The following is a 7,653-nucleotide window of genomic DNA, read 5'->3' on the forward strand; positions in this document are numbered from 1 at the left end:
GCGCGCGGTGGTGGTGGTGTGTGTGTGTGTGTGTGTGTGGTGGTGGTGTGTGTGTGGTGTGTGTGTGTGTGTGTGCGCGCGGTGGTGGTGTGTGTGTGTGTGTGTGTGTGTGTGGTGGTGTGTGTGGTGTGTGTGTGTGTGTGTGTGTGTGTGCGCGGTGGTGGTGTGTGTGTGTGTGCGCGCGTGCGTGCAGGTCAGCAGAGGAGGCGGGGGTGTCTACCATCCCAGTTTGTCAGCCTCAGGCAGGCTTGTTACATTCTAGATTCCCAGACCCACACCCAGAATTCCCTTCTGCTGAGAGCATGGCACAAGAGTTCTGAGGAGACACGGGAGCATCAGGGAGGCTGTGTAGCCCCATGTGACTACCTGGGGTGGGTGGAGAGAGGAGTGTCTGTCTAGGGGAAAAGCACCTCTCAGGCAGGTAAGAAATGCCTCCTGCCGCTGGAGAAGCAAGAACCCAAGGCACTCTGATGACTCTTGCCCCTCCTCACAGCTGCCTTGGCCTGGTCTTCCAGGAGGCTGGGTACTACTGGGTGAAAGAGAGGCATGCCTTCCCTCGCTCCCCGAGCCCAACTGCCCCTCTCGCAGGTAGGAAAGCAGGCCTGGGAGGGGAGATCCAGCCCAGGGCTGCCCCCTCAAGATCCTGCCTCCCCACTAGCCCAGCTGGCCCAGGTTAAGGAATTCCGAGGTCTGGACAGTTGATGCTAAACACAAAACCACCCTGGCAAAAGCTCCAGGCACCCCGTCACCCACATCCACCCTGCTCAGCCAGTCTGCCAGAAGGAAGCGCCTGACTGGGGTCAGATGGGGCGATTATCACTCAGCACTGAGAAGGCGGCTAGAACCACCATGGCAGGAGTTATGACTGGTGGGGAGAGGGCACCGACCCAGACTCCTGAGGGGGGCGGCAGCTTGGGTGCACCCAGGCCACACCTCTCACTTACACACACGTTGGGCACACACACAGGGACCACAGGAACAATGGAGCTGGCTGGTGGGGACTTTGGGACCTCTTGCCGCCATACACTTTCCCCGAGGTGGCTGTCCTCTCTTCAGAGTAGGGACCCTCAGCCTGCCCCCAGGTGGGGGGGGGCCCAGCCTGCTTCAGGCTCCATCCCCCTCCTCGCCCCGCCCGCCCCAGCCAAGTGGGGTGCAGTCGCTGCAGCCCCAGGCCAGTATCTGATGTCCCAGGAGTTCCTGGAGCCACGTGCAAGAGGCCAAACCCTGCTGGTTCACCTGGGACTCTGCCCCACACCAAAAGAAGCCTGGCCTTTCTCTCAGAGGGCTCAGCCAGGCGGCACCCAGCTCCCGGGAGGGACGGAGATCTGGGGCCCACTAGGCAGGAGCCATAGAGTGAGGGAGATAGGGACTCCTCCCCCAGGCTTCCTTAGGTGGCCCCCGCCCCCTCATCGCCAGCCCTGAGCCGCGCTTGGCAGCCTTGTGAGGGTTACACACTGTAGGCAGGTTTGGAATCCATGGGTGACCCCTTGGATCACCTGGGCCCCACCCCTTTAGCCAGGAATGCCCAGAGTCTACTGGACTTACCATTAATGGTGTTCATTCATTCCCTCTTCAACTTCAGGGCTTCTTTGAATACCTGAACTCAGACTGCCCCTAAGTATGGCTTTAACCCTACCCTGGCTACAGCAGTTGTCCACACTGAAGAAGGAATTAAATGGGTTCCAAGTATGGCGTGTACCCTCCCCCAACCCCCATACAAGACCCACCAGGGTTGGGGAGAGCGACCTTGTTTAGTGTGACACCTTGGAGGAAACCCCTCCGCACCCCCTGCTCCAGCCACAGCCCAGCCCAGCCCCCTCATTAGTATGGAGCTCAGGAGGCCTACCCAGTCAGGCCTGCCACCCCACCCAGAACCGGACACCTAGCTCTGCCCCCAGACACTCAAGTCCTGAGATTTTGACCCTGCCTCTCCCTCTAGCTCCTATGTCAAAGGTTTGGGCTGGGAGCTGGCAGATCCTACTTATCTTGTCATAAATATTTATCAGGCTCTAGGGGCCAGAGCCTGCAGCTGACTTGGAGGTGGGGGGCTCCGGGCAGATGCTTCAGGAGGATCTCAAAGCCCTTTCCTAATGAGGGTGATGGGAGGGGAGAGTGCCACCTGGGCCTTGGGCTCCTGGGGGAGGGGGTGGACAGATGGACAGCGGGACAGAGTCAGAGGGAGCCTGGGGGGACTTGGGCATGCTCCAGCAACCAGACCTCCCCTTGCACCCCAGGAATGTGGGGGAGGAGGAGTCAGAAGAAGCCAAGGCTACCAGAAACATGGCAGCCTTCTTCCTGGACTGTCCTCTGGCAGAATATCCTTGAGAGCTGCGCTCCCCACACACATCAGCCCCCCAGACTATGCTCCCCACACAGTCCTCCCAGAACTGTGCCCCCTCCTGGTCTGTACTTCCAGCTACATGGTCCTTCCAGAGCTGTGCTCCCTCCCGCACACTGTCCACAAGGAGCTGTGCCCCCATGTAAACCTCTCCCCACCATCCTTCCTGACCCCACACCTTCCTCCTAGAGCTGTGCCCCAAATGCTACTCCATACTCTCTGGCCTCCAGAGCTGTGCTCTCCACATATTCAGGAGCCCCCCGTCACCCACCACGAGCCCCCACTCCTGGTCAAGAGGGACTCCTAATCACAGCTGCTGGGAAGCCCTCTGGCGAGCAGATCAGACCCCATCCCGGGGCTCCCGGCAGCGCCTAAATTCCAGCTCTCCCGTGAGCCACGGGCGCAGCCCCCATCCCACCCCGCCTCCCTCATTGGCATGCTGGTGGGGCCCACAGGTGGAATCAAAGCTCTCTGCTCAGAGCCGAGCTGCACAGCGGGGGAGCGGGAGCCTTTGTCTCCCCAGCCCTGGGGGAGGAGGGGAGCTGGGGCCGAGAGGACACATTTTGGGGTCCAGAGCCTCCTCCTCACTGCCACAGGCAGGCACATCTGCAGATAAGGGGGGCAGCCTGAGCCAGTGAGCACCCCCAGTAGATAATGAGCGGCTGGGGGGAAGGGACAGCCTCAGGCACAGCCTGTGGGGGGAAGGCTGCCTCCCAAAGCTCAGAGCGCTCATTAGTGGAAGCCTGGGAGGGGAGGCAGCTAAGTGGGTCAGTCTCCCTCCCCCAGCCTGCCTGACAGGTGTGGGTGGGAGGGAGAACCGTCAGCCCATTGTACCCCATTGAAGTCGGTCCCACTCTGAGTTCCCTTTCCCTTCAACGCCCTCCCTGAGTCCCCTGCCCCTCCAACCCACCTCCCAGAGCCCACTTTCCCTCTCTGAGACCCCCAGGTGGCCTCCTCCCCTTCCGGAGCCCCTCCCCTTCTCTGCACTGCCCTCCCCCGCACCAGGTGCTGGCCCCTCAGTCAGCCTCCCCAAGGCATCCTCCAGACTGAGCCACACCTGGGAGAAATTGAAATCTTAGACTCTTCCCCTACCCCCACCGATGAAGCAGACATCCCTGTCCCGGACACGAAAGGCAGTAAAACACGGCTCTACTGGGGCCAGCGGGCGGAGGGCTGTGCCAGAACAAGCATCCAGATTTTGGGGCGGGAGCCAGGCAGGGCGAGGTGTGGGCTCCAGGCCAGGGCTTCGCTGCCCCCCTACCCCCTCAGCCAGTTGTCCCTAGGCACTTCCCCTTGGGCCTCCAGCTTCCCTCTTTGCCCCCGCTTCAGTTATGAAGATAATTGTCCTGGCAGATCTATCACAGGAGTAAGGTGGGCGGAGGAGGGATGGATGGGGGTGCGCCACAGAGGCAGGGTCTTCTCCCTGCAGGGTGGGGAGGTTCAAAGAGACAGGGTCTGTTGCCTGGCTCCCCCCTCCCAACACAGGATAGAGCCAGATGAGCACAGGATGGGCAGCCTGGCTGGCGGTTGCTCCCCCCCGCCCGCCCCCGCAGTCCCCCTGCCTCTCCAGCCTTTGGCTGGGCCCCTCCCTGATCAAGGACCTTCTAGGGCTTCCTATTTCCTGTCAAGGCCACCTTCTTCAGGCTCTGAGAAACCTCTGGACCGCCCAGCTGGTCTCAGGGCAGAGGGTATGTATGGTGCTCTGTCAGCCACCTTTGATGTTGCCAGGACACAGTTCTGGGAGGGGCTGAGTGACTGTCCTGGTTCCACCAAGCCCCACCCCAGCCTGAGGCCCGAGGGGTCGTTATACAGTCATGAATCTCCATCTGACTGCACAAGGGTTAATCTCAGGGTGCCACCCCCTCCCACCACGTGTGCACAAATTCCAGGAACGCTTTCCATTAAGAACGCTGAGCAGATTTCATTTACATTAATAAGAACCAGAAAAATCTGAGAGGGGGGAGGACAGCGGTGTGTGGTTGCCGCTCACGTTCAGTATCTGAGTCTGGTAGAGCCTGAGGGGCTCAGGCTGGGGCGCCTAGTCTTAGAGGAGAGGCCCAGCCCAGTCAGTGCTGGGGTACCCAGTCCTAAGGGAGAAGCCATCCAGTCCTAGGAGATCCCAGTATGAGGGAGGAGGCAGAGCCCAGCCGATTCTGGGCACTCCTAGCCTGAGGAGGTGATCCTAGGGTCTGCCGGCCTGAGGGGATGGCAGAGCCCAGTCTTGGGTGGGAGAGGACACCAACCCACGGAGATGCCTAGGGGCAGGGACAGACAGAGCCCTGGGCTTCCACGAGCTGTGGATGAACGCTATCAGTCAGGGTTTGCCGCAGCCCTTCTCTGAGCCTCAGTTTGCCAGTCTTTTGGAGCAGGCCGCTCAGTCCCCTCCCCACTAAGTGTGGCTGTAAGTAATAGAAGGGAAGGTTTTGAGCTATTTCAGGAGCACTGTGTCCCCTTCCTCAGCCTGCTCTCCCCCTTCAGCTCTGCATTTTGACACTAGAGCTGAGAGGAGGACTCTGTTCAGTAAGCTCGGGAACCTGTTTAGGGTGAAAACCCCCAAGATCCACCTACCTGTGAAGGGGAAGCCGCAGAGTGACTGTGTGCGTGACTGCGTGCGTGTGCAAGCACACGGGGGATGCCTCTGTTCTGCCAGTCCGAGCCCTGCCCCACTGCGGCCTGTGAGTTCCCACCTCCTTCCCAGCTGCCAGACCAAGCTTCCTTCCTTCAAGGGTAGCAAGAGTCTGATTCCCGCCCCCTTGGGCCAGAGCAGGCTATAAGTGTGTGCAGGGGTGAGCTTTCATGACCGGACCTGGCCTGCCCATGTACAGGTGGTTGGAAAGAGGTGTGTGTGAGCTTGTATGCTTCACGTATGGGCGGGGTGGGTGCGGGAGGTTGGGTCTGCAGGCATCTGCGTGTCCTACCCCCATGCATGTCGAGGGTGCTGGAGAAGCACTCCTGACGCCGCTGGATGACTATCCAGGCCTGTGCATGCATGTGCATGCATACTCTCTCATGCTTGTGCATGCAGTGGGCCACCCCTCAGCCCAGCCTAGGATTTGGGGAGAAAGGAGAAGCCCCTGCCCGGGTGCCCCCCAGGATTTGGGCCCAGACTTGCCTTGCTCCAGGCTGGAGTTCTAGAGTGGGTGACCTGAGGCATTCGGCTATGCTTAACCCCACCCTTGCACAGCAGGCCGGGGCTCCCATATCTTCATCCTCTTCCAACCCCCTTTCCCCCAATCCTGCCTGAGCAAGGGGATGGTATGGGGACACTTAACTGCATCCATGAATCATTCTCAAAGAGCTCCTGTCCAGCAGCCGAACTCGGGGTGCTGGTGCCTGCCTGGAGCGGGAGCCAGGCCTGGTGGGCCAGGCTCTGTGGGGCTGCTCAGTCTGGCAGGAAAGCCGGCAGGGGTTCTGGGCCAGGCCTCCTGGCCCCTCCTCTCTCCCTGGCCTGCTGCGCCTGGCCTCCCCGCTCAGCATGCAGAATTCACCGGCTGCTCCTTGGCTGTCTTATCTCCTCCGCGGCCAGGGCGGTAGAGCGGAACCGACTCCCCCAGACCTGGTGGGCCACCCCCACTCCATGTTATCTTGCCCCGCAGCCTCCTCCCGCCCCTTGCAGCCACTGCAGACCTTTCCTGCTCCTCTTCCTGGCATCCTCTAGGCCTTGCTTTGTCTGCAGTTGTCTTTTTTCCTGCCTCTCCCTGTCTGTCTTCTCTCTCCAGGGTAGTGGTGGGCGGGTGAGGGTGGTGGTCATCCCCAAGGCCGAGCTCCTCCATTTCTACCGGGTTCCTTTGGCTGGCCCAGATGTCAGTTGGGCAGAGGTACCTGAGTCAGAACCTAGGCTCAGCACTTGCCAGCCTGGTAATTTCCAGTAACTGCTCTGCTTTGAGCCTGTTTCCTCTTTAAACTGGATGAAAATGATTCAGGGACTAAAAGTGGTTCAGAGACTAATCGGATGCAAGGGCCCTGCCCCTGGCTATGCCTCCTGCCGGAAAGTTCCCCCCTCCTTCCACCTTTTGGGAGGCTGGTTGAAGGCACGTGGGCATCCCCTGCCTCCACCTGAGAGCCCTGGGCAAGCTCAGCCCAAACTTCCTCTGGCTCCAATGTGGGCTCTGCCAAGGGAGTATTTCTGTGAGTCGATAATCAGGCAAATGGGTAAAGAGAGTGTGAGAGGCAGAAATGCATTTTATCGACCACAGAAATTATTTACCTGGGTTGAAAAGAATTGCTAAGAGACTGAAGCACTTACTGTGCACAGGGCTAGCCTGACACTTTGTCCCACAGCTGGGCAACAACTTCCCCTTCTAGCCAGTGGTGATCCCTGGGGGTAAGGGACCTGTCAAGAACCTGCAAGGGAACGTCCCTGGTGGCCCAGTGGTAAAGAATCTGCCTTACAATGCAGGGGACACGGGTTCGATCCCTGGTCAGGGAACTAAGATCCCACATGCCACGGGGCAACTAAGCCCATGCGCCATAACTACTGAGCTTGCGTGCCTCAACAAGACAGCCCGCATGCCACAACTACAGAGCCCATACGCTTTGGAGCCTGTGCGCACCACAACTAGAGAGAAGCCCGTGTGACTCAACGAAGATCCTGTGTGCTGCAACTAAAACCCATTGCAGCCAAAAATAAATAAATAAATAATAAATCTTAAAAAAAAAAAGAACCTGCAGGGCCCCAAACTTGTTGCCTATCCCGCTTCACACAGAGCTTCGAGGCCCGAGTTCTAGCCAGGTCCCCTTGAATCTCAGAGACCTGGAAGAGATCCTAGGCTCCTCCAGCACCCCAGGACTTGGTGAGACACGCTCCCAAGAGCACCTAAACGAGTCCAGCCCATAAATGATGAAGTGCTTCCACCTGGTGGCCACCAGTAGCACAGCCCTTCTCCAGGGTCCAGTCTCCAAGGCAATCTCCCCCCCATCCCCCCCATCCCACCTGTCCCTGAGGGCATTCATCCTTCGGGAATCAGGATGGCCGATGGCTGGACTCCAGGCGCCCTTGAGACCTCCAGCCAAACTGTGCATGCCTGGGGAGCTTAGCTTAGGCCTGGCTGCTCATCTGGGCTTTGAAACTCTTTTGATGCATGGCCACGACATCTGCTCCTGGACGGCCCTCAAAGCCCTGCACATTGCAGCAGCTGCCCCAGCAAAGGGCAGGCTGGACTTGGGATCCCTGGAGGCTCCCTCTAGGTCAGCAAGAGACCCTTCCAAATTCAGAATTTGGGTTTCCCTGACTGGGAACTTTGCACTGCTCTCACAGCACCCCCATCGGCCATGGCTAGAACAGCGGTCCTACGGTCAGGGTAGGGCAGGGCAGG

Source organism: Physeter macrocephalus, chromosome 18, assembly GCF_002837175.3.
Source record: "Physeter macrocephalus isolate SW-GA chromosome 18, ASM283717v5, whole genome shotgun sequence".
Lineage (NCBI taxonomy): Eukaryota > Metazoa > Chordata > Mammalia > Artiodactyla > Physeteridae > Physeter > Physeter macrocephalus.